Raw genomic sequence first — 26,961 nt, forward strand, 5'->3', positions numbered from 1 at the left:
AAGGAAGTCCTTGTAACTATGGCAAGGACAGCCATATAGCCACATTGAATAGATATTTATGTGCAGGTCCCTTGCTCTGACACTGACTGTGGTTTTAGTGCCACATAAATAATTCCACTTCATTTTGGCACACTATTATATCTGCACATACAGGTTAAAGTGAAAAGGTGGAGAAAAGAAGTCAAGTTTTTTTTTTGTCTTCAGCCCTGTAAAGGCTTGAGCTGTTTACTGAAATTTGAGAGGAAAAGGACCATGGTAATTTACCTCAGCTGCCCCACTCTAAAGATTGCCTCTTCACAAAAAAAACCCTCATGCAACTAAGACAACCCCAGCCATTAACCCTGAGCTGTGCACCTGACTTGCTTTTTATCTCAGGCTATGCAGATGAAGCAAAGCTGACCCCATATAGAAACCCAGGAAAAACAGCTGTCTCTGGATGCTTACCCTGACCTGGCTCCCACCCCAAACCACCCAGCAGGGTGGGGAAAACACAGCTGTTTCCCCACAGAACCAAGCACAATCCACCTAAACATACCACCTTGTTACCTGTTGAAAAACTCCTATTCTTGCTTGGCACCAGGCACTGTGATTACCTAGTGTGGCTGAGGTTGGACACTCTTCAAACTCGGGACTTTCAGGAAATATTTGGGTGTGTCTTGTGTGGTTTTTTTTTCCTCCCATAAAACAGGAATCAGCAATTTTGCAGAAGTAATTTGCATTTTCTCAAGGCAGTTGTTTTTCATATCAAAGAGGTGTACATGCCAAAATGCACGTGAACCTAGGCACGTAAGAGGCAACAGTATTTTCCAACTTGCCCTTGAGAGAAGTCAGGCAGTAACGAGCTATTTATTAAGGGGGAGCAAGTTGCTTCCAGTCAGCAAACATCTTTAGATGGACCAAGGTTTGAAAGAACCATAAGACCTTGGAGGCTAAGGTCAAACTGCCTCCTAGAAGTGATAAATCTAATTCTACACCTGAGCCACTTCATCAAATGCTATTGTTATCACTTAAGATGAACGTGTTGACCAGAGGTCCCTTCAGGACAAAGTCCCAGCACAAAATTTGCTGAACAAACCCATTTAGAGATAATCTTGTCTCCTAAAGACTTATTCAAAGAGAAACAGTCAGGCTTTAAGGGAAGAGCTGAGCACCCCTAATCTCATTGCTTCGTAACTGGATTAATTAATATGGATCTTCAGGTTCAGGTCATGAAGCTGAGCTTCCTCAAATCCACCTGCTCCTGCTGAACCTCCTGGTGCCTGGCTGACTTAAAGGCTGTAGTAACCAGCCACATTAGGGGGAAGTCCTCCAGGCCAGATCCTTTACTCTAATTGAATGCATCAAGGTTTTTAAGTTCTCCAAAAATCACCACTGCATCACTGCAATGCTTACATACAGCAAACATGGAAGCTGCAGCAACTGAGAGTCATCTGCTCAATATCATGTGGGCATCAGTGGAAGAACTGGGAATACAGTCCCAGGCTCTGGACTCCTGCCTTTGGGTTTTTATTTTCCCCACACACAATGGACAGCATACCTCCAGCGCCAGGCAACCTGACTTGTGCAAGTCCAGACTGGCTGCTCCTCTCACCATAAAGAATGCTCTTGCCTGCTCTTCATTGCATGATCTCAATGGCCATGGGTTTTGAAGAAGGACAAGGCAAAGTAAAAGGAACAACACGGCAATATAAGATGGCAGTCTGGTCTCTCATGTTCCCTTGGCTCCTCAGCTGGTCATAGTCTCTTCCACTAAATGAAATAACAAGAGAATGACAGCACCTGGCTGAAGCAACACAGCAGGGCAAAGGACCCTTGCCAGTGGCAGTGGGGAACCTTATTTCATCACTTCCATGAATCCAGCAGCCATTTTCCTATCCCACCAGATGACATTGAGCCTTCAATAGGCTGCTGCAATGAAAAGAAAAGAAAAAAACACAACCCTTATCTTCCACTGATTAATACCCCCAAATCACTTCAGTAGCTCTGAACCTATTTTCCCTTAATGAGCTGGCCAGCTCTCTGCTCCTCCAACACAGCTGCTCACAAGCACCTACTAGAGATATCTCAAGCACACAGAGAAAGCAGCATGAACAACATCCTCCAGGAAATCCCCAGATGGCCTAAGGGGAAGGAAAAAAGGCTGCATGATGCAACCTTATGCTGAAATAAGCCTGCCCTAACCAGTTCCCATACAGATTAATTTCTTCCCAGGGCAAATGAATTTCTTCCTGAGACAGGTGTTCATTCATGTACAGATGTCCAGAGGCAGCTAACTCCATGGTTTCTGTTGTCTTGTCTCCACCACTCATGCCACAACAATTATATCTAATGTTATTTCACTCCCTGCTTTGATCAACAACAGCTTTTTAAGGGAGGGACACTCCTCCCTATTCTTTTTGTTTCCCCTTCATGTTTCCACACTTTGGACCAAGCCTTCACTGCCTCTCTTCTGAGAGCAACATTAGTTGTGACCCTGTCCCTCCTGCTCTGATGCCAAAGAAGCACTAGTTCAAACCCATTCCATAATGAGGATTCCCACCTGGATGAACATCTGAGGACTACAGCAGTTTCTGTAGCAGCTTACTCTGAACTTGAGTGTTGTGCTGTGCTGCATGACCAAAAAACACTTGGAGAAAGGGAATTTGGCTCAGGGAACTGAGGAAGGAACCAGGAAGGTCTGATAGACATCAATCTGCCATCAGCAGAAGCAGTTCTCAGGAAGACACAGAGAATAGGAAAGAAAAGCTCTGACAAGCCAGAAAACAACAATTGCCTTAAAATGGCCAGAATTCTACCAGAATACTCCAGAGTTGGGAAAGGATAAGGCCAGTTTCAGCACCTCCTCTGCCCAAGATGACTATAAATTGGTGGGTGCTCCAGGGAGCAGAACCAAGGAGACCAGCTGTCCAAGGGACAAGCATGGATGAATGCTTTCCACGCAGTCCTCTGACGTCAAATTCAAAGTATTAAAATGGTCTAATCTCTGCCAATTTTCACAGAACTAATAACAAATAGCTTAAACAGCTTCAAAGATTATTAGAGCAGGCATGCAATGAAACAATTGCAACATGGGGAATGACACCACGTATGTCTAAAAACAGGCTGAGAAGTCACCCATAGGACCTGACTCTCACAGTCAGTCTAGAAAGACTGACAAGAGGCTATATGTTTGCTTACCATCAAATCTTTCCTTCCTGAGCTTTATCCATCCCCAAAGTCCAGCCTACCATGGAAGCACCTAGAGTCAAGGCAAAGGCAGAACTAGTCCTGGTGACAGCCAGTAGCTCTGTGACACGATGGCTGGACAAGGCAGAGAAAGAAAAAGGTTTTGGCACATCCAACTGATGGTGCAAGACAAGCAAATGAGTCTTCAATGAATGTCTCCCTTCTAAGAGACCTAACACCCACAGGAAATGTGATAGTGCAAGGTGGTTCATGAGGTTCCCCTTCCAGTCCTCTGCTTTAGCTCCTCGTGCTCATCACAGAGCATGTGACCTTCCTGAGGAGAGCAGAAGGCGATGCTCACCCTGGAATAAGCTCCAGAGAGGCCCAGAAGATAGACATCACTGCAACAGGAGAATCAGCAATCCATCTCCCAGTGCCAGAAATGCTGACTAATTAGAAACATCTTCAAATCCCCAACTGGGAAGGTGCCTGAAATAAGCCAAAACATAATAATGATGATGATATTTGTAACTGCTGTTACTTGTTATCTTCTCAAAATGTTGACAACAGCTCTTAGCAAGCACACATCCGTGAATAGCTTACATGCACTAATTCTCTCTTAAAAAGCACATTTTACCCTCATCAGAGAGCATACTTCTCCATTCTATGTTTGACCTTAGGGATTGCCAAAATTATTTAAAACCCTAGAAAACAAGAGCTTTTGGAGGTGATAATCAGCCCTCTCTTGCCCACACGTGACTCTCAAGGTCTGTTTCTCATGGTCTACATTTTCCAGCTGGGACCCATCAGTAAGCTATCAATTGCTCCTTACATAAAGATGAACAGGTAATTAGTAAAATGACCTAATTAATATTAATACACCGGAGTGATAGAACTAACAAAGCTTGACTTTTAAAGTTTTTTTTTAATGTAGCTTTTTCCGGAGGTTGTGCTTGAGAGTAGGTTGGTTGTTCTCCAATATCTAATACTGGCTGAGTTTCTGCTACAGCCCATCAGGAGACATGAACAAGACACAATCCCACCACCCAGCAATGATTTTCATAAAAGCTATAGAAAACAAGTATCTGAGAGCACAATCCCTCCAGTGAATTTTCTGGTTCAAAAGTTTTCAGGGTAGCCATAGAGACAAAGATAATCCACACGTGCCCACGCACAAGGCTCATTTGGAAGAAACCCAGGTTCAAAATGGGACAGCCAGTACATTGCTTTAAAACAAGAAAGGCAAGTCTTTACTGAGTGCAAGAGCTAAACAAGGATGATGTTTGCACTTTGTCACCCAGATACCCTCCCAACAGAGTTAATATGTCATGGCACACTGCAGAGATGTTAAGGGGGAAGGATCTGCACTCTGACTGTAATGAAAGCTTAGAGCACTCTGCATGAAGCATGCATGTACATGGCAGGGATCAAAATAAGATTTGGGAATTTTAAGGTGTCGGGGAGAGGCAAAGGACTGGCACAGTGAACCCAGCCTCACAAACACATGCATGCACTCGCCTGTGCTAAGTGAAGATGCTGAGAACTTCAGCGTCAGGCCCTGGAGCAGCACCGGGGATCCCGCCCGCCCTCCCCATCCCTGCGGCTCAGGCGGTGGCAGGAACGAGCGGGGACAGACGTGTTGTAGAGCAGCCCGCAAGGGAAGCAGAAAGCCAGTTGCTCGCCTCACAATGCCTGCGGCAAGGCTTGCCCACCGCCTGTCCCCAGCTGCTGCAGCAAACAGATGTGGTCCCTGCGTGCACAATGCCAGCGGGCAGCACACCAGGGAAAGGCCAAAGACTGGATGCCCCAAAGACCATCCAGGCCTGGAGGTGTTCCCACATGTCTGTGACTTCAGCACATCCCATGTGGAGGAAACCCAGGGACAAAGCTGGATTGAGCATGAGGAATTAAGTTTGAATTCATTTAAAGCAACTTTATGGTCCAAACAAAATACAGCAGGTCAGGGGGAGCCTGCTAGCTGGCTGGGCTGACCACACTGCAGCTGAGGAATTCAGGAGGACCTTCTGCAAGTGAGAGACCTCTCAACTCATGTCAGCAAGGAGCAGTATTTGCCCCTGTGCCACACCACCCAAGAGGCCATCAAACTAGTCAGCAATTCAAGTACTCTCACAAGTTTTCTGCTCTCCTCAGGTTGGGAGAGTTTTCAAGGAACATTGTCGAGGCTGACATACCCCTGAAAAACTGCACCACACATCACATCCCCAGCCAGCACCCTTCAAAAATGAGAGAGAAAAGCAAAAGCTGTGTCAGGATGGCAGACACAGCACAAAGGATGCAAGCACAGGCACGTCGACAGCCCCTGGGCAGGAGGGTTGAAACACAGCCCAGGCCTGCTGCTTACCAGCTGGGATTTTAACACTTGTTTCAGTAAGAGAAATTAGTAACAGAAATAAGCACAGGGAAAGATGGGGGTGTCAGGTTCAAGGCCTGTGCTGTACCAAGGGAGAGCAGCAAAAGTGGTCTTCAGGGAAGGGTTTATTGGCTTTGTTCCACATTTGTTTTAAAGAGTTCTGCAGATTCCTGACCATAGCCCCAGGATATGTACACCCTTCCTTAGATCTTCCTATTCCACCATTTTGGTGAATCTCTAAGGCATGAACACCCTGGGAATGAGAACAGCAAGTTAACTTTTATTACTAATACATTTTCTGCTGGAGCTTCTAGGGACTTGAAATAAAATACTTTTGTGAATAGCAACAGCTAGCTTTATTATCCCTAGCCCCTTCCACTGATCTTTGCAAAGTACTGAATGGAAGGAGTAAAATGAAAAAAATACTCCACGTCACTCCATCTCACAGCAGTTCAGCTCCAGCCCACATCCCACAGACATGACTCAGAGCCAATGTGAGTGTTGGTGTTGCCCAGGCATCACCCACCGCACGGCTCCTTCAGCACGAGGCCACCCCACAGCTCAGACCCCTCTCTTCCAGGGGAAACACATGGGAGAGTGAAGGCAGTCAGGAGCCACACTCACCATTTTCTCAAGACAACCCCCTCCCCATATTCACATTGCAGATACTCTGCAACCATTGTGTCCTGTGGCAAGATCAAGGGTGCACTCAATTCCCTTATCCAGATTATTAATAAATACATGAAACAGAACTGCTCATGCCTACACATAATTGAACCCCTCATGGGTTCCCTGGAAGGGAAGGATTATTTTTTTTACACAAAACTCATGAAGCAATAATCTGTGCCAAACTATGACTTTAAACTGATGCATAGCACAGGTAGGCTCCTATCTGAGATTTAACAGGTGCCAGCAACAGCTCAGGTACCTATTGCAAATGCAGAGCTCTCCTACATCAGGATAAGCAGTGAACACCTCCATCCCACAGCTGAAATTGTTCAAGCAAAATAAAACTCTGAGCTCAGCCACCACCCATCTGAGCCAATATTACTGAAGTAACGGCTCATGAGCTTTTCCCAATACCTTTGTGCTGGGACCACGTTCATGTCATGGCTGCGGAGGATCACACAGTCCTCTGCTTCTGAAATTTCTTCCTGCAAGGAATAAAACTGCTCGGAAACACTAGCAGTTTTCCCACATGGATGCAAGGAGGCAAGCCAAGACACCAGGCAACCGCAGCCTCTCAGAAAAGAATTTGTGATGAAAAATGATGGTTTTCCCTCCTGGCAGGGGTAACCTTAAACTGAGAGAGATTCTAGACTCACATTCTGCACCACAGCCACTTGCTGCAAGCAAAGATCTTGGAGCACGGAGGGCTGCAGGACCAGGACTGCACTTACACATTAGGACTCTTTCTAAAGCCTGTCAGTCGATGAAGAGACTCCGCAGGAGCCAAGTTGGGCTGGTGGACAGAAGGGAGGGGGCAGGGGAAAACTCTGACAAATTTAAAATTCAACATGGATTGCATAACTACATGAATAATTCCTTTCAAGCCAAAAGGGATTCCTGCAAAAGAGGTAGTTTGCTGCAGTCCCTCAGCTCCACTTAACAAAAGAACCCCAGACAGTTGGGTGGGTGTGGGTTAGGGGTTTTTTTGGTTGTTTTTTTTTTTTATTTTCAAAGAGTTTATAACCCTGTTGCAAGCTGTAAGATGCAACTGATCTTGCATCAGCAGAGAAGACCCGAGGGAACCAAAGAGGCAACACTGGAGACAGATCTCCCCACCCCAGCTAGACTAGAAATTTGCTTGAAATGGCAAACATGCTCATTCCCTTTTGCTAGAGACAATTTTTCATTAATGAACCCAATGTAAGAGATATTCATAGGAGGGGGCGGGGGGGAAATCCACTGACAAGTATTTTCTCGGAAACACTGAGCTTTATTAAAGTATGGGATCACCTCCAAGCAGGAAAGAGGAATTGGTGAAATGAAGAAGGGAAGGCTGGAAAAACTGGGGAAAAAAAAAAAGTCCCAATAGTTAAAAACTCGAGTTTTTGAGTGGCATGCCCAGAAGTGGGAAAGCCCAATCTCCCAAGCTATAGGACACAAACCTGGAACCACCTAGCTTGAGGAAGAGCCCCATCCCGTGCATTTCCCAGCTGCCATGGCAGGGCTAGGCTTTTTCCATATGCAAAACCTAACTCTGCAAGAATCTCTTCTGGCCACATTGCCTCCAAGACATACTGTTCTCACTGTATTCCAAGACAACCCTAAAAGTAGCCAAACGGACACAGACCAAAGGCCCATTTTCGCCCTGCATCCTGTCTCCTACCAGGGCCAACTGAGATGCACAGGAGGGTGTTCATACCCTGCAGGACCAACAGCCACTCCAAACTCATGGGGCTGACAGTATCCTCTCAACAGCAGCCAAAATGACCCTTCCTCAAAGGCAGCAGTCCCCAAAAGACCAGGAGAGTGTGCCTGAAGTATTTCACCTGGTGAGAACAGGAAATTGGAAGGTAGAAGAAGGGGGTGGAAGCCACTCCTGAACTGAGAGGAGATCTTATCCCTCTCTATAGCTACCTGAAAGGAGGTTGTAGCGAGGTGGGGGTTGGTCTCTTCTCCAAAAAAGTGATCAGACAAGAGAAAACAGCCTCAAATTGCACCAGGGAGGTTTAGATTGGATATTAGGAAAAATTTCTTCACTGCAAGGGTTGTCAAGCATCAGATAAGGCTGCCCAGGGAAGTGGTTGAGTCACCATCCCTAGAGGTATTTAAAAGACATGTAGGTGTGGCATTTAGGGACATGGTAGACTTTGCAGTCTTAGGTTTATGGTTGAACTCAGTGATCTTAATGACCTTTTCCAACCTAAATGGTTTTATGATTCTGGTTAAACAATGCACTTTCTGCACCAAAGGGAGAGCGAGCCACCTCAGGAGCAGTGCGACCCATGAGTGCATCTTGGCCACTAGCACCCACGCAGATGCCCTGATGTCTAATATAGTTGAACCCACATTACTGCCTTCTTCTCCAAGCAGGTATTAGCAGGGCCCTTCCTCCTCTACCTGGCCTGTGATTTTCACCAGACTTTTAGGAAGGAAATCATTGGTCAGTCCTCTGCACCAAGGAGTTGGTCAATGGATCCAAAAATTAGTGGGAAAGGGAAAACCTTCACAGAAAACAGGCTAAAATGCATTCCCTCCAGTGGCATCTTTAGGACCCAAGCCCACTGGCTTTGGAGCTTCCCTGCTTGAACTCCACACCATATTTTACACTGCTTGCCTAAAACCAGATCCCCAACTCCCTGCCAACCCCTCCTAACCCACTGGCTTCAGGGCCAGGATTGCAGCCCACTCCACAAGTTCCTTCTCCCCTCTCCTGGGCATCCTCAGTTTCTCTTCCTCTTCCCTGAACGCCAGCTTATTCACGATTTTCCACCTCCACCCTAGTTTCCCTTCCTCCCTCTTCTTGCTTCCCACATGAACATCATGAGCCCTAACTCCCTCCCAGCCAAACTCAGGTCTCATTTTGTTCAGGAGCGCCTGCGTGTCTATCATGAGCTCCAGGGCCAGGCATGAAGACAGAGAAAGGGACAAGATAGGTTGGGTGGTTTGGAGTCTGCTGTTAATTAGAAGAGTGGGAGAGCACCAATCCCTTTTTCTCTTCTTGTGTCCCTATTTAGGGTTAGAGATGCAGAGGTTCAGGACTGTCTCCGTCTCTTGCCCCTTGGTTGGCAGATACAGTTTTGCAGCTCCATGCTTCATATCATCTGCTCAGGATGGCTCTGAGCACCCACAAAGGTACATTGCTACCAGAAGATGCCATTCCAGGTGCTTCCAGACCACCCCACTCAAGACAGTGCTCACATGGCAGAACCAAACCTCTCCATCCTCCCATTCAGCTCAGCCACGGCATGAGCAGCAAAACCCACAGCCTGGCCCCCAGCTTGGGAGCAGCCGTGCTGCACAAGCGCTGACTCAGGCGTGAGCAACACCAGCACAAGGGCATTGCCTGCCCTCATCATCGGGGCCCAGACAGCCCGCAGCTTCAGCCCAGAACACGCTCTGCCCTGGTGAGTCACACAGCAACCTCGGCAAGTCCTTTCAAGACCCATCAGTCACCAGAGGGGAAAGAAAAGAAAAAAAAATTACATGCACACAAAGTAATTAGAGGTGTAACCCTCTCCCCTCCCTCTGTGCAAGCTTAATGCTCCCTTTGTCCAAGCATGTTTGCCTCACTAAGTTGTGCCTGGGGACAGCTTTCTTGACAGAAAACAAAGGTTAATTAATAAAAAAAAGCAAAAACACAAAGAGAAATCCCTCATTAAAATGGCCACCCTCTCAGCACAGCTCTCTACCCAGACTGGTCCTTCCTGGAAACAGAGCACTGACCCATAGCTGTGAGCCCTGCAAAACGCCACATTACACAACTCAGGGCTGTCACCAGCAATGGAGGGGTGGGAAACCTTAAGATCTCTAGTAGCTCAGTGGCACAGGTCCTATGACCTACTGTATCTGTGCTGTCCCCCACACCAACAGGTCTTGGGAGTGTATTATGGAGGGTGGAATATCAGCTATCAAAAGATTCTCTGCTCCCATCCCTCCTCACCTAAGCAGCTGAAACCACAGCAAACCTCACTTCCAATATACCACCTGCATTACCAAATGCTCCACCTCCACGATGGAAGTCTCTTATTACAGCATAGACATGAGAAACGCAGGTAAAAGTCTGCTTCAATCCTGCACTCTGCAAGTGCAAAAACATCTCTCCCACGTACTCACACATGAGCACTTCTGATCCTGTTAGCTAGAGAGAGGTGGTGAAAAGCACACACGCATGTGCATGCTCAAGAGCCAGCTCATTAAATCTAATTAGACAGTCTTCCATGGGGAATTTTGAAATGCATATCTAGCAATTGCTGTGCACTGCTCTTTCCTCAACCTTCTAGATGTATGAGCATGATTACTCACCACAGGGGAAAAAAAAAAAAAACAACAAAAAAAAAAACCCTCATATGAAACTTAAGGGAACTGCCATACATGCACATTAACAGAGATGCACTGTAATTTAATCAGCCTTCCTACTTAGAGGCAAATATGGTGACAGGCATACAGGGAAAGAAGAACACCCAATGCTCAGATTTGGATCCAAACCTCTCCAAGAAACCGACAACCCAGAAACTAAAAGTGTTCTCCAGTAACTTTATCAAAAGTTTTCCCAGATGAAATTCTGGTGTGTAAAGCGTGGAGCCAACACACGTGTACACAACACCAACAGCGCCGTGAAGACAACTAAGCAAAAGTACAAGGGATTGAATTCTAAGGGACTCAAGGAAAAAGAAAAATACTCTCCTCATGTTCTTCCAGTATAGGAAAACTGAGGCTTCAGACCTGATATATGATGCATAGGGTATGTGTTCCCCAAAGTGCTCTCCATCCCCAGCTCTGCTAAAGTTGCCAGCCAGGGGCAGTTAAAGTCAGCTCCAGGGAAATTCCTTGTGCTCAGGACAGATGTGTTTACAACTGCCATGTCACTGCATCAAGCTCATACCTTAAAGTAAGAAAAATCACGGAATACAATGGACTATAACAACCGTCACCCATTCACATGGATACCATACCCTCAGCATTTGCCTTTCTTTTTCCTGGTGGTGAAGTGCCTAAATTACATTCCTACTGTTCACAGTAATAAATGAAAGTCCTAAAATATGCAGGGTAACAAGTATCCAGCTAATGTCAATGCACACAGCAGCACTGAGAGACCAGTTCAAATTTCATTATTATTCCAATGATACAATTTTGTCATAGACACTACAGTTTCCATCTAAAAGACATCAGAACTTAACTCTGAACTGCAGCATATAAACTTTAGACAGTAGCTAGCTGACAAACACCTCCCCCCCCCAAAAAAAAAAACAAAGCAAACAAACAACAACAAAAGCTTTAAAAAAAAAGAAAACAAAAACAAACAAAAACACCACGACCATCAGCCCACCATTTTCACCGATAAGACCTCCCAGGAGAAGATCAAGACTTCAGCAAAGCAACAGTCAGTCAGTTAGTGACAAAAAACCCAGAAACTAAAACCAACAGCTTTCCATAATTTTTGTGACTCCACATGAGATGACTTTTCTTTGTGGCTCATGTCAGAGACAGCAGTGACATATTTTCAACTTTTTTTCCTCTTTTGGTCTGAATGCTTTGGATTGTAGCAAAGACCTTAAATAAAAAGAGGACCTGTAAAAATTGAGACAATACAACCAAAGGCTTCTCTGTATTACCGAGCAGGCTTTGCTCTGTAAAAGTGTTGTTTCAGCAAGAAAACTAAAAGAAATAATACGACATTTATTCTGAATACTGGAAAATGCAGATGTTAGTCTAAGATTATATCCTCTTAAAAACAAAAGCTATGGGAGGGGGAAAACCTTTTTAAAAGTACTGGAGTCACAAAAACTTTTTCACAGAGACAGAGAGAAGCAACTTGAATATAAATAAGTGTCCAAAATAGGTCAGCACTCTTTTCTTGGCTGCTGAAGTTTGATACTTTTCACTTGAGTGTAGGCTGGACGGTGGTGGCACACACTCTGCAGGGACAGGGGCTGAGCCTGGGGCACTGGGGCTTGCACCAAACTGGGAGCTGCCGCAACCTCAGCCCCACGGTGATGGGTCGGGGCTCAGACACTGAGCACCCCTAGGCATACTCAAGGCAGCTGCCACACACTCCGCAGCGGTACCCACATTTCCCTTAATTGTACAGGTTTCTGATACGACCTTGCTCATGTCCCAGAAGGGTTGTGAAAACATTTTGTAATGCTATGTGTCCACAGCCAGTTTTGAGCTTATCAAGCAAGAAGTATGATAAGAAACACCAGTTTCCACAGCCTTCATCAAGACTCACCAGCTCCCTGCATTTAGCCCCGAGCGTCCCACAGCTTTGCAGGGAGCAGCTGTTCGTACCAGGGCAGGATGGGCCCTGCACAACCCAGCTACGCTGGGCAAAGCCATTACCTCCCAGCAAGAGAGTAACTTTAGACACAAAAATCAGGCCATGAGATGCAGTGCGTGCACCTCAGCCACTCTGCTGCTGCTTCCACAGGGGAGCAGTAACATCAGGCTACAGGAGAAACACAGGTCTTCTCTCTCTCTGTTTTTTTTTAAAGGCAAAAACTGAACAAGTTATTTCTACAGCACTGAGAGATAAGTCTGCCCACCTAACCTCAGCAGCATTCCTGCCTGGCTCAGCTTGTTTGCCACCAATAAAAAGCCCATTAGTTGCACAATGCATCTGTTAAAAATAACCCCAAAAAATCATCCCTGGCAAATGAGTAAGACGTCAGGACACATAGACACCTCAGCATGATGTTACATAAACCACAGAGGAGTCAGACTTCCCTCAGGAGCTCTTCCCAAGGAAGACAAGCGCAGAGATTTCTCTCCCTTTGAGCGGACCCAGCTAATTTGAAGGGCTTGGGACCAAAATGCAGCAGTCATCCAGGGTTTCCAATCAAGTCACTTCCAGAGAAAGTAAACTCACCAGGCTCAAATACTGCCCATTTGTGCCAGCACAAATAAGAGTGAAAGGTCCCACTCACACAGGGGTGGCCAGCAGAGGAGGCTGTGATGCTCCAGAGCTTCCCCTAAACTTCACATACCTGCCCAGGGTCTGATCCAACAGCAGCAACTGCTGGCTCAGCACATCCCCCTCCGTGACCACCCAAGGACCCTGCTTTAAAAGCATCACTGGTATAAACCCAAAAGGAGGCATGAGGGAAATCGTAAGGTGCCCTCCTTCAAGGACCAGACACTCCTCACCAGGCTCCTATGGGCACTGCTGGCACTAGCCTGTGGGTTGTGGAAAGAAGACCTGAGACTTCTTGCAATACTGTCCCTCTTGGCACTTCCCTCTAGAGACTGAACAACCCTGGGAGCTGCTCTCAACTCAAGAGCAATGCTGCTTTTCCTCTTGAGCTCAGCTGAACAGCCCAAATCCCTAGCATTGCCTCCATTAACTAATTAGGGAAAAACTGAAGATACCACTTTGCAAGGACACAACCTCATTTTATTCCTTGTCTTCTCCCACAATAGCATGGTGTCTGTACGTCCTCTGCAACTAGGGTGTTTCTGTTTTTCCTCCACGTGAGCACTCGCAACCCCTTCCACAAGTCCAGCCATCCCTGTCCCCAGCCCCTCAAAAGGAAGGTCCTTTGGGAACATACCAAGCAGAGTTACATATTGAGGACACTGCATTTGTGAAACAGGATGAGGATCCCCTTCTGCTCACAAGGTGATTGGTGGGAACTTCAAAGCAACTGCAAATATCCAAGGTGCTGATTTAGACCGATCTTTTCATGAGAGGAAACTTTCTCTCCTTATGCTCACACAGGACAGCAAATGTATCCTTCAGAGATGCATCATACCCTCTGGATTCACAAGAATGAGAATAGGGTCACAGAAGCACTGAACTAAAGTCTGGTTGAAAATATACTCTCTGAATACAAGAAATAAAAGCAGGATAGAGGGTCCACAGTACCTGCATTAATACTGTTACTAACAATTCTCCTACAGAGCCCTGAACACTGAAAATCCCCAAACAGGACCCAAATGCCATGTCATCATCCTCACCACAAAGGACGACAGGTGTGGCAAACCACACCTAACAGATCTACATACAGGCAAAGAAGAGCTCCTCTGCAGCCTCAGCCTGAGAAGGAGAAACAGCCAGGCTCCCTGCTTGTCCCCACCTAACATTTAAACTCAGGTGGGACTTGATGGAGACAAAAGAGGGATAAAAGCTAGAACCAAATTATCAGCTGGTGTTTGGGCCAGTATGATGAGGATTCTGAGCTGCTTAAACTACAGTCAACTCCAGCTGAAAGTGAGTGAGAGTTGCTCCCCTCACAGTGTCTCTACTTTCAAAACCTATATAATGGTTTTAAAGCAACATTCAGGAACAGTTTTCCCATAGCTGATGAGCCCCTTCCACAATGAGTAAACCAGTAACACCAGTCAGGTTACACCAAGGAAGTGCTTGGCTTGTTAAAACTCTCTGCCAGATACAGTTTTTAATAGTGAAGGAGCTTCTTCAGACTGAGCCACCTGCCTTGAACACCTTGCAGGGATAGAGGTGGATGTGGCTATGCGAGAGCAAGCCTCAGCAGAGCTTTGCTGGACCACGCTCTGCATGGAGACCTCATAAGCCACGGCTCATACTGAAGTGCCACCACCTCCAGCGCCACCAGAGTTGTGTATTCCTGCATCATTTTAACTAAATAACTTATGTCAGGGTTTCTCGAGACACAAAGTCCATTCTGAGGATGCTTAAAATCAGACACAAACCACAATGCCCAGTGACCTGCTCTGCACTCATCCCTGCTATATCTAATGCATCCAAAACAGTTCAGGGGAAGAGGGCAGGAGGGGTGACTCTGCTCCAGCAGATTTCACACCAGATAGAGTATCGCATCGTCTGCACGGCTGTAACGTGACGCTGCAAGGCAGCCTGCCACCAAAATACCGTATCGAGTGCTCCGGGTGGTTCAACAGCAAAGCAACCATGTCCTCAGGCCAGATCCAGACCATGGCCGCCCAGCCAAGTTGGACATATGCACCTCTGGTACTGATGGCCACAGAAACCGAGCTTTGGTCTGCCCTGGTTATGCTGTTTGGGGTGCCAGCACAGGCGAGGTGGGGGTGCAAGCCCCAGGCTCCTTTGCAATAACCGAGATCTGTGTGGCCGGTGAGTGCGAGGTCTCCTGGGAACGGCCCTTTTACTGGGCTCCAGATGCTGTGGAGTGATTGCTCATATGAAGGTGGGGGAGGCCTCTTTACTGTTTCTCATTTCCTCCTTTTTTGCTTTTTTTCCCCCCCCCGATTTCCTGGTTTTGTTCAGAAGCACAAGAGAGTCATTCATCATTTTTCTTCCAGCACAAGAAGCGCTCTCACCTCCCCCTCACCCCTAAATCCCTCCCCACCAGAAAAGGACACACATTCGCCAGCCAAAACGGCTCGCAGCGGGGAAGGCAAAGCTCCCCGGCTCCTGCAAACAGCTCCAGCACAAAGGGCCACATTCTCAGCTGGGTTCAGTGGGTGCCAGCCCCCAAAGGGTGAAGGCCAAAACTCAACAACAGCAGAAACGCTAAGTCAGAAAACAGATATCAGTGGTGAAGGAAAGCAATTTGCACCGGTTTGAATTATGGGTAATGCAAAGCAGAGAGGAATTTGCATGTTGAGGAGACAGTGCCTCAGGTAACCGGAAAAGAGGAGCTAAGAGATGAAGGTCCGCTGCCTTCTCAGCCCGCATGCCCTGATGGTCACTTGACTTGCTGAAACCTGGGAAAACTTCCCTTGCGGAGTTGTTCCCCTACCCTCTGAAACTGGATGCGCACCCGTCCAAGCACGGTCCAGACCCTGGATTTGCACTGCTTCACATGACAGCAAGCCACCAGCCCCAGCTTTGGGATGAGCTTCCAGGAAAGCCCCGTTCAGTTTGCGGGAGGGGCGAAAAGGGGTGGCTACAGATGCAGACATTTACCCCATCCAGAGGGTCAATGAGTCCCTCAGGAAAACATCATTGTAGGGCTTTGCTCCAGCACCTCCAAGGGCCTCATGGGTTCACAGTCACACTACACTCTCCGTAATGTCTTGATGGCCTCTTCCTTACCCCATCCTGGAGGGAGAGCGCCAGGACTATAACATCTCAGAACAGCTGCAATATAAAAGAGAAGCTCTCTCCAAATGCCTGTGAGAAGCAGAGTGCATAGGAAAACCCCAAAGTAGTTCAAATTCTTGCACACGTTTTTATAAAACAACTGTGGGTTTGCACGAAAAACAGGACAGAGCGAACACCTGGGGTCTGTTTGGGGCCTTTTGGTTTGGCTGATGACCTGGATAAAAGGAAATAAAACTGGACATACAGAAAATGTTTCAGGTTTGGGTTTTGTTTGGGTTTGATCACACCAATAACAGCAACCAAGTTAAAATGATCTGCTTATGGTCAAACCCAAGGTTTCTTTTTGGCCCTTTTAGGAGCAAAAGAAATAGAAGACTGTAGTCAGTACTGGCGACAGCTGGGTGGAGGTGAGCCTGCATACGAGTAGTTCCACCAAGGAGGTATGTTAATGGCACAATTTCAGAAATGGGCAATGAAAACACAACCCAGCAAGAGCCCAGCCATTTAGGACTAAACTCTTCCACACCTGCTGAGCCAGAGATCCTGGGGCTCCTGCAGCTGCTGCTCAGAAAGTTCACTAAGCCAAACAGGATCACTGTGCTCTTCCAGGCTCTTCCCCAAACACATCAAATGGTAAACTCTTTTTGCTGCTCTCCCTTTGCAAGCTTGTTTTGAGGTTGCTTTGTGCTCCCAAGAAGAAAATGCCAATATTTCAGAGTGACCTGAATAGAACCTTATAGATTTTGCTTTTTTTTTTTTTAACGGTTTGGCAACCAAACCAAAATGATCAGTCCCAAGCAGGAACCAACATGTGGACTTCATCATACCCCAAGCCCAGAGCGTGTCACCTCCACAGCTCCCAGACGTGCTCACGCAGAGCCCTACACCTGACCCTCCCACCCCTGCAGGATACCCCTGACGGTTGCCCTCTCTGCTGCAATGGCGGGTTTCAGCAGGTCTTCATCAAGCCAGACAGGTCCAAATAAGCCTGCTGGAACCTTGCTGAAAATACGCAAATAAATCTGAGAGCAGGCATGGGGAGGGCTCTCATCCCACAAAAGTCCAGGCTTCTGCTGTTGGAAAGAATATTAACATAAACTCCAAAAAATTCCAGGGGATTTTGCATTGGGCCCTTTTCAGTGTTTTCCTTAGCCTGGCATCTTCAAACTAGGTGACACATGACACCATCATGGTTTCTGTAGTGTTCATCACTGGAGCAAGTAGCAAACTGTCCAGTTAAGAAACATGTTCTCCTGAGATTACAATCCCATCACTGGGTCTTACAGAACCAAAGGATAAGTATCCCCAAGAACAATACACCCAGTGGTACCTGCCTCAGTTTCCTCGACTTCCAGGCGGGGCTTTCCATGGTACCAAATAGAAGCCAAACACAGGTGCCCATGGCCAGTCTGTCCCTGAGGGCAGGAGATGTACATTTGGGGAGGGATGAGATTAATTACAAGAATAACAAAAAGCCGGATACCAGCCTCCATCCCACGCAGCTCAGGGGATACAGGAGAGAAGTGAACAGCTCAAAACCCAGACAAGCTCCCAAATGAGGCCAGTCTTACCCTATTCCAGCTACAGACCTGTATCTTGGCCTTCACAAAAAGTCCTGCACATTTTATTTAGAAAGGAACACAACAGTGAAAAGCCCCCAGTAGGAGAGTTTTCCTTTCAGCCTGACCTGGACTGTCCTGCGCATCCGCCACGAGGGCACGGCTGCCTGGAGCCAGCTCGCCTGCTCCGGGAGGAAGAAAGAGAAGTTAATTTTCGCAGCCAAAAGAAAATAGGGAGTTCTTTTCAGATGGCAGGGATGTAACCATGACGTTTAGTTGCTTGCTATTTCTGCTTCCCGGGTATGTCTCTCTACAGGAAAGACCCTGGACAGAAGTCTCCGGGCAGCACTGCAACATATGTTTGCCCAAATTTTGGTGTCTAAGACCTGTCCCTGAGCCAGCTCCTTGGGGAGCTACGAAGCTTTCAGGGAGGTTCAGTCTTGCCTCCTCTGTGCCCTGGCTGCCTTAAAACAGATACATGTTTCTAGCTGGAAAAAGAGCAAGCCTGTAAGACTGGCCTAAGACTGCTCGAGGTCTGACTAACCAGCTGACACCACCAAAGCCCAGTTCTCCCCATGCCACGCAAGCCAGGACACAATGGCACTGCACTAGCCCCATGCTGCACGAGGCCGGGTTCAGAGAGGAACCAACGCCATACCTCCGGCTCCAAAACGCAGCTGTTCACCATGGTCACAATGAGGAAATCGCATTTGCTCCTCATGGAGCTGCAATGGTGAGTGACCCTACCCCATAGCATTGCTCCTGCAATGAAGCTAGCAGCCCTAGCCAAACCCCCCAGCTCCATCAAGGTGACAGTACCTGGTCTGCCATGTCCCAGTCCCTGCCAGGCTGTGACTGCATGTCCTCCAGGCACGATGCATGCTTTCATGGTTGAAGAGAGAAGACAGCAACCAGGCTCAGGGTTATTCCAGGGCAGGGCAGACTGCACATCTTTCACAACAAGTCCCAGGTATTGTCATCAGGCAGTGAGCCCTGCTCAGGACACGCTGCTGGCACCACTCAGCCCGCAATTTCAGGGGTTTCCAAAGCACAGCCTGGTCTGCCAGCCACTCACAGAGGTATCTTCTTCATCGTGTTACCGCACTAATAGCAGGCTTGCTTTGCAGACACTTTCTGCCACACAGCCTGAAGTCCCACCCGTTCACAGCTCTTTCACAGACAAAATTTTGGGAACTCTCCCCATTAAAAAAGTTTCCTAAATCTGATGGGAGTCCACCACTTCAAGAGAAGAACTGAAAACCGTACCGCAGACTCGGCAGAGTTTCTCAGGATGTAATTTTCATGGCACTGGGCCACCCACAGTGAGTTGTAAAGACACTCACAGGAGTGTTCACACGTGTGACACTGAGCTCAGTGTCAACCTTGAACGTGGGTACTGATGACAGGGGACAAGTAAGACGCATAATTTAAGTGCCAAAAATGCAGCTTCATCACAGGATGCTATGGAGGGGATATACATTCAGTTGACTACCCTCTCTACATAGGTAGGCACAATAAAAGAAAAGAAATGGGGGGTGGAGAGGAGAAAAAAGAAGAAAACCCCACAAACACAGACTCGGTTAAATATTTATAGGGCGCCGCTGCATTTCAATCATAAGCAGGTTTTTAGGTCAGCTGGGCCATTTCAGCTGTGCTCGGGCACTTCAGTCCCGAGGAACAGGACACTGCTGACAACCACCACCCAGAGGCTGAACTCTCTTAGCATGTAACTCAGGAAACAAACAGACCTGGGGGCAGGGTTGTGCTTGCACTGAGCACAGCCCAAGTGATGGGACCTTCCTTCTCGCCACGGCTGCTGCTCCCAGACGCGTGAGGCAGTAGATGGGAACAGGTGGCAAACTGTATTTGTTAACAGCAACCCCAATCAGCCTCGTACATGGAGATTTTCCTATCCCGAAGCCTCAAGACACTGCAGAGATGTATGCAGACAATGGTGTGCTTGCCACCCCTGGTACTTGAAGCCCCACTGCTACAAGTCAGGAGGGCAGCTCACACAATGAAGAAGGTACCTCTGTCAGCAGCTGGCAGACTGGGCTATGCATTGGAAATCCCTGACATCATGACCTGAGCAGCATCAGCAGCATGATGGGTTTCCACAGCACTGTTCCTACCTTGCAGGCTCACTGCATACTCCTTTCATAAATTCCCAATTTGTGTACCACTGGTTACCATCTAAGGCAGGATTATGTGCTTGATGGACTTTGGCCAGGCTAGTCTCCTGCCTGGTTATATCTGCACTGCCCAAGCATTTTCAGCGTGGTCTGAATCTGCAAAGGGTGGTTTCAGTATGTGCGGGACCAGCCTAATGGCCAGGGGTTAAGGTAACAAATCCTTGAAACCAGCCTGATAAAAGGACAGAATAAACAGAAAATTGGAAGAAAGCAATGACTGAAATCAATAACAAACATTACTAGAAAGACAGAAGCTTTCCAACTATCTGACTTCAGAAGAAATCTATGTCTGCAATATCATTTTATACTCTTCTATCAGGCATATGTTGCGGCCCTTTGTCAGTTTAGCTGGCCTTAATCTCCTGTAGGGTGGGGGTCACATTTCTGAGGGCTGAGCACCAGCTGAACCACATTCTGTTCAGTGGGACCTGCAGGAACTTTCCCACCTCCCTGGGCAGTTTTCTCATGTTGAACTCACTTCACCCAAAACAAGAGGGGGAAAAAAGCAAACAAGTCAAGCTTTGCTCCACAAAGGTGAGGCTGAGCAGAAAGTATGACTTAGACTCAAACGGAGAACCCCCTTTCCAAACATAAGTATCTACAGTAATCTTAAAGCAAACACTGGAACAACTGGCAAACAGCGTGTCTTTCGCACAGTTGCCTCTTAGCAGCACATGAAGCTCAAGACATCAGCTCTTCTAAAATGGGATTAAAACAGAAGTACGCTGAGTCCATGGACAACCTTTGTTTAAAAAGCCACGTGAGAGGCAGTCAGTTTCTACAGGCTGACTCCCCACAAATGTAAGCAAGGGAAAGTTATCAGCTCTGGGCTCCCAAAATATTTACTCAATTTAACCTTATTCTGATTACTCTCAAGTTGACCTTTCCAAAGTCCCACGCTGACATTTTTATGGCATGCCCTTGACCAAAATTCAAATGCAGAGCACCCTTTCCCAAGAGTATTTCCAAGCACTTTACTACCACAGAAGCAAATGGTGTCCTTGTAAGGCAGGACAAGACCTATGGAAACCCATCCCATGGACACAGAAGGCTGAAGGTATGCAGCCTCCACTGTGCAACATCCAAGAGTCAGATCTGAACACAGCATCAAACTGAAACTGTGGGAGTAATTAAGAAGCCCAGATGAATGGCTTAAGCTGAACAGGGGCCAAGAGGCTGAGAGAAGACACCCTTGAGGAACAGGCTGGGGGGTTTTAATGGCTGCAACTGATCTAAACTTGAGTTTAGATCTCATCTGGCCAAAAGCCACAGCTTGGGAAGCACATTTGGTGGAGGATGTCGGTATACTCCGCGAGCTTCCTCACAAAGGCTTGGGATACCAGTTCTTATTTTTAGGACTATTTTCATTTCTTCATGTAATGAGTTCAGTGTTCCAGGGAGCCCTGGAGGAACAGGAAGGACACGTCCCATAATAAAACTAATTAATTCATGTGGAATTTCTAGCCATTGTTGTGAAAGTGGCCAAATTCCTCACTCTTGAAAAGCTGCCAAAATGGACATTAATCTGGCTGTGGTCACGAGCAGGATTCCTGCGGCCTCCTGCAACATCCAGCCAGCCCCCGGGACAGAGACTGCAGAAACCAAAGTGGATGTTGTTATTTCCTCACACCAACACCCACAGCCCAAGTTTTACTAAACAAGACAGTTGCCTCAGAGGGCTCCATGCCAAATTCCTCCCAGTTCCCCCAGACCAAGCATGCCCCAGTCATGTGCACAGAGGTCTAGATCTCCAAAATCAGCCCAAAACAGGCAGTCAGCATTATTCAAAGCTCTGCAGACCAACCGTTTACACCTGCCCAGCCTTGGCCATGCTCTCAGTGACAGGTGCTCTGAAGGGAGTAGGGTACCAAATTTGTCCTGGAGATGTCAGAAGTTGTATTCCCACCACTCAGCTAGGACGCTGAGCTTTCCAGGTCCCCTCTGCAGGCAGTGGGAAGCTGGGCTCCTCCACAGACAAATTCCAGGCAAAAATCTCATCAACCAAAATCCCTCAATAATGCAAAAGAATTAATGGAATCTGTCTCACTCCTTCAAGCTGGGGGTTACAGGATCTGTGGGGCCTGGCAGGGAAAAGAAGTATGGAATAAACTTACTTTAGTCACTAAAATCAACAACAACAAAATGAGTCAGAATACCCACAGGGAGATGACCTATTGTGTAAGAAGGTACTATTTTGCCATAGTCTAGTTTTTCTCCCCCAATTCTGGATTCCTCTTTAAATTCAGTGATAGGTTAGAGGGTTAGCCTGTAAATAGTACCTCTGGCACTGTCTCAGCATCCAGTCCCAGGAATGGTCATATTCCCTGAACACCACTAGAAACCCAGATTTGCCCCAAATGTCCTGTGTAATGGACTGCCTATAACAACCTGGATTTTTAATAGTCTACACAAAATCCTCCCAAAACCACCTCTGCACAAGCCATGGAAAAGCACTGCTCACCATGGCCAAAGGAAAAGCTCCCCTTCCAGGGATACCCAATACTTTAGGCCTCCTCAACCCAGTTTCCATCATGGCAGATGATTTACCTGTCCATTCACACCACAGTCAGATCAAAATGGTGCTGCAGTGACTTCCCTGCCATTACATGAATTTGGTTCATATGATGTTCAGAAGCAAGAATGCTGTCTACATATGAGGGATATATCAAACTCATGGTCCTTGGTTAGTGGTGGGCATTATGGTAGAGAAAAAAATGCTCTTGGAGCCAGATAGCGGAGACAGGGAGAAGGTTCTGCCATGACAATGTTGTCCTTGACCAGCTGGACTAGGAGGTGTCTTGCCAGAGACGCGGATGGAGCCTGGAGCAGGTATTCCAGCCTTCAGAAAGCAGTGGTAAGATTAATTATAGTGTTGTCACTCAGTATTTTCCTCATGCTAGTTCAGCTGTAAGCCTAGAAGAGCAAAGTAACTACCATGGAGATTTGCAACACCCCTGACAAGAGTCCCTAAGAAGCAACACATAATTGACCAGTGTACTGGAGTTTGTCTTCAGCAGAGGCACTGTAGGGTGAGCAAGCATGACCAGGAAAAACAAAAAACAACTATGGAAAGCCCTGGGGTTCTTGAGTTAGCCTCACTACCAACAGAAACACCATGGTGGCCATCCACCCTGACCCTACAATCTCCATACCAAACTCTCCCAGCAGCCAGGACCCAGAGGACACAATCCAGGCATCCTAGGGAGCCTCCAAGCCAGTCACCTTGGATTATCTACAGTCTTGGCAGCTCCACATCCCTGCCCGGGCTAAAGGGCAGAGCCTCTGCACCAGCTCTGGACTCCAACAGCACAGGAGGATGGAGCCCCACACTCAGTTCCCCTCCCCTTTCTGCTTGGTTTTGAAGTGCCAGATGAAACAGCACCAGATGGAGATGAACCACTCGCCTGCTGAAAGCCACAGGAAACGAGCATTTCCACATGAGCTGCGTGGGAGGGCTGCCATCGCGCCAGTCGCAAACCCTGTGTCTCCCCAACAGTTCAGCTCACAGCTGAACAGCACACCAAGCACCACAGACAAAACCTCCTGGATTCAAACAAAAAATGACCCCCAAGCAACTTTCCAGATGAAAAATGGCCAGATTCTGGACAGTTTCGCTGATTCTTATCTTCTGCCTTCACTGGGGTCAGGCAGGACCTGTTGTGCTCCCCTCAAGAGGAAAATTTGGGACTTCTGAACTACAGGGCACTCCCTACCCTATAGGCAACAGGTCACACTGAGGGACACACACATGATCTTTGGAGGTACCAAAAAGATCTTGGAGGACATTCAAAACCACAGAAATGCCTTCAAAAACTCACTGCATCCACCACTTCCCACAGACTGAACAGCAAGAACTCTTGGGATGTGGCATCAGGTGCCCGCCCTTTTCCAGTTTGAAAACAGCAAGAGAAAAATGTGCGAGGGTTATCAAACAACCTCCTCACCAAGTCAAGAGAAGTCCATTAGCATGGACTTGGTCTTCCACAACTAGCCAGAAGATCTGTGAATATGCTGCCCTGCCTGAAGTCTGAAAGGCAAGATCCTTCAGTGAAATCTTGCTGTGCTCTCAAGCCGAAATACTGGGCAAGGCTTCATGATTTTTCTCTACGTTATTGGACTACAGGACTCTCCCATAGACAACTCCATGCAAGTGACTGCAACAGCGTATCACTGTTGTAGGTATCCTGCATCACCTGGCTACAAGGACAAGCTGCAAGGAGGCACAAAAACTCCTCTCCAGAGTCACCTCCAGCCAGTAAGGTGTTGGAGGCATTATTAATTTCAAGGGCAGAGCATTAGAAAACCCCTCATCCCACCTAAGCTGGTTTATCTGCAGAAACTGTAAAGAAAAGCAGAGATTTAAACACGGTCCAATTCCCACCAGTGCTTTGTGTCACTCTCAATTACAGTCCAGAATGAAATACCAAGAAATCATTCCTCACAGCCGGCAGAATTAATGGGATCTTTGACTACAGAGAGCACCAGGCAGTGAACTTGTTCCCTTACCAGCCAAGAGGCACAGTGCAGCTTTCTTCAGAATAAAAGCTGCAATGTCAAAGGATAGTTTAAGGCTTATAAAAGTGACCTGATGTTTCCCAGTATTCCAGTCCATAAGAAAGGCATGTGATTACTGACCCTTTCCTTTCTAAAACAATTTATTTCTACCATAAGCTGATGCAGCAGGAGACTTTATTTTCTCCTGGTATCTAGCTAAATTACATGAGGGACAAAACACTGAACAGAAGACAATCAATAATGCAGTTACAACGAGCTGTCAAATGCTCAGCTGCAGCAAAGCTTTGGTAACTGTGCACTAACCCTTTCTCTTAAGCCTTTGCACGGGATAACCACCACATCACGTTCACTTGTAATTAGATGTCAATTCGTATGTTTGATGAGGTCACACGTGGCCAGTTCATGAATGAGAAACACCTCCCAGCTTGCTGGCAGTGACTGCTGAAGGTGGGTAAAGATTTTTCAGTTGACAATTCGGTCACAGAATCACAGAATGTTAGGGACTGGGAGGGACTTCAAAAGATCATCTAGTTCAATCCCCCTGCTGGAGCAGGAACACCCAGATGAGGCTACACAGGAATGTGTCCAGGTGGGTTTTGAATGTCTCCAGAGAAGGAGACTCCACAATCCCCCTGGGCAGCCTGTTCCAGTGTCTGTCACCCTCACTGAGAAGTTTCTTCTCATATTTAAGTAGAACCTCCTGTATTCCAGTTTGTACCCATTGACCCTTGTCCTATCATTGGTTGTCACTGAGAAGAGCCTGGCTCCATCCTCGTGACACTCACCCTTTACATATTTATAAACATTAATGAGGTCACCCCTCAGTCTCCTCTTCTCCAAACTAAAGAGACCCAGCTCCCTCAGCCTTTCCTCATATGGGAAATGCTCTTGGCCTTCTTGGCCACAAGGGCACAGTGCTGGCTCATGGTCATTCTGCTGTCCACCAGGACCCCCAGGTCCCTTTCCCCTACACTACTTTCTAATAGGTCATTCCTCATCTTATACTGGAACCTGGTGTTGTTCTTGCCCAGATGTAAGACTCTACACTTGCACTTGTTATATTTCACTAAATTTTTCTCCGCCCAACTCTGCAGCCTGTCCAGGTCTCACTGGATGGCAGTACAGCTTTCTGGCGTGTCAGCCACTCCTCCCTGCTTGGTGTCATCAGCAAACTTGCTGACAGTGCACTCTAGTCCCTCATCCAAGTTGTTGATGAATATATTGAATAGTACTGGTCCCAGTACTGGACCCCTGAGGCATTCCACTAGATACAGGCCTCCAACTAGACTCTGTCCCATTGACCACAACCCCCTGGCTTCTTTCCTTCAGCCAGTTTGCAGTCCACCTCACTACCCGATCATCCAAACCACACTTCCTCAGTTTAGCAGCAAGGATGCTGTGGGAGACTGTGTCAAATGCTTTACTGAAGTCAAGGTAGACCACATCTGCTGAAGGTAGCTTGCCTTTGTGGAAATAATAATAGGACAACATTTGCAATCTGCTGAAGTGGCACAAAATGTTACGACCCCTAGCAAGGATTTTTCCCTCTCTCCTGAGTCCGCAACAGGATCATGCACCATGGTGAGCCGCCAAATCCCATAGCACACTTGGCACCCATGAAGCAGCATGTTGTTGCATGGCACACAGCAAAGGGATACCTACAACACAACTCCCGCAGGCAGACATGGACACTAAAACAGCTTTCTCCACAAGGCTAATGTCATCTGGTAAAGCCTTGCTTTTCCACAGAGGAGAAACCTCCTTCTTCTGGAAGATGCAAACAGCAAGGTCACGGAAAGCCAAGCCAAACACGTTAGATATGTGCTGGTAAGGGACACCCTCAAAAGTGGTCACACATGCACTGATTTAGGCAGCACCTCCCTAAGGAAGAGCCAGGGGTGATGCTGGGTGGAAGCAATACTGGATGTGCACACAATGACCATGGGTTTGCATCCCTCTGATACGGAAGGGGTTTGCTAAGCAGCCACTGGATTGGCGTTACATATTGTGCCGAGTCAAGGAAAGAAACCAGGAATTCTTATACCTGGAAACTCAGTACACCACCAAACTCAGCCCTCCTCCTGTAACAAAAGGGCTTTGAAATCATCTTTACCTTTTACCTTGACCTTCCTCTTTGTCTGCTTAAACCAGAAGACCCTCCCTGAAGGAATCAGAGCCTCAGCAGGGAAGGCAGCCATGACCCCGCTCGGAAAGCTGGAATTGCCCAATCCGAACAGAAATGCAAAAAATCCACCAAGGAAACTGCTGATTCTCCAAGGTCACCAGTGCTGAACACATAACCAGGAAAAGCAGGTACAGGAGTGCTGCTGACCGGCAAGATGAAACCCTGTCTTCACAAACCCAGCTGTGTTTGTGGGTAACAGTGACAGCTGCTCATCGGGCAGATAAATTACTGCAGCCAGGTCTAGCACAGAGCCATACACAAACACACCTCTTGCATTCCAGTTTTCACTGTTTTGCCTCCTGAAT

General features: G+C 47.3%; 1 protein-coding gene across 1 annotated transcript in view; it reads right to left on the reverse strand.

Moving 5' to 3' along the window:
* The window catches only part of IGFBP2 (insulin like growth factor binding protein 2), a gene marked incomplete at its 5' end in the record, with an annotated part of 60,931 nt that overhangs the window by 28,031 nt on the left and 5,939 nt on the right, over window positions 1–26,961 (reverse strand). The window lies entirely within an intron of this gene.

Source organism: Nesoenas mayeri (assembly GCF_963082525.1).
Source record: "Nesoenas mayeri genome assembly, chromosome: 6".
Taxonomy (NCBI): Eukaryota; Metazoa; Chordata; class Aves; order Columbiformes; family Columbidae; genus Nesoenas; species Nesoenas mayeri.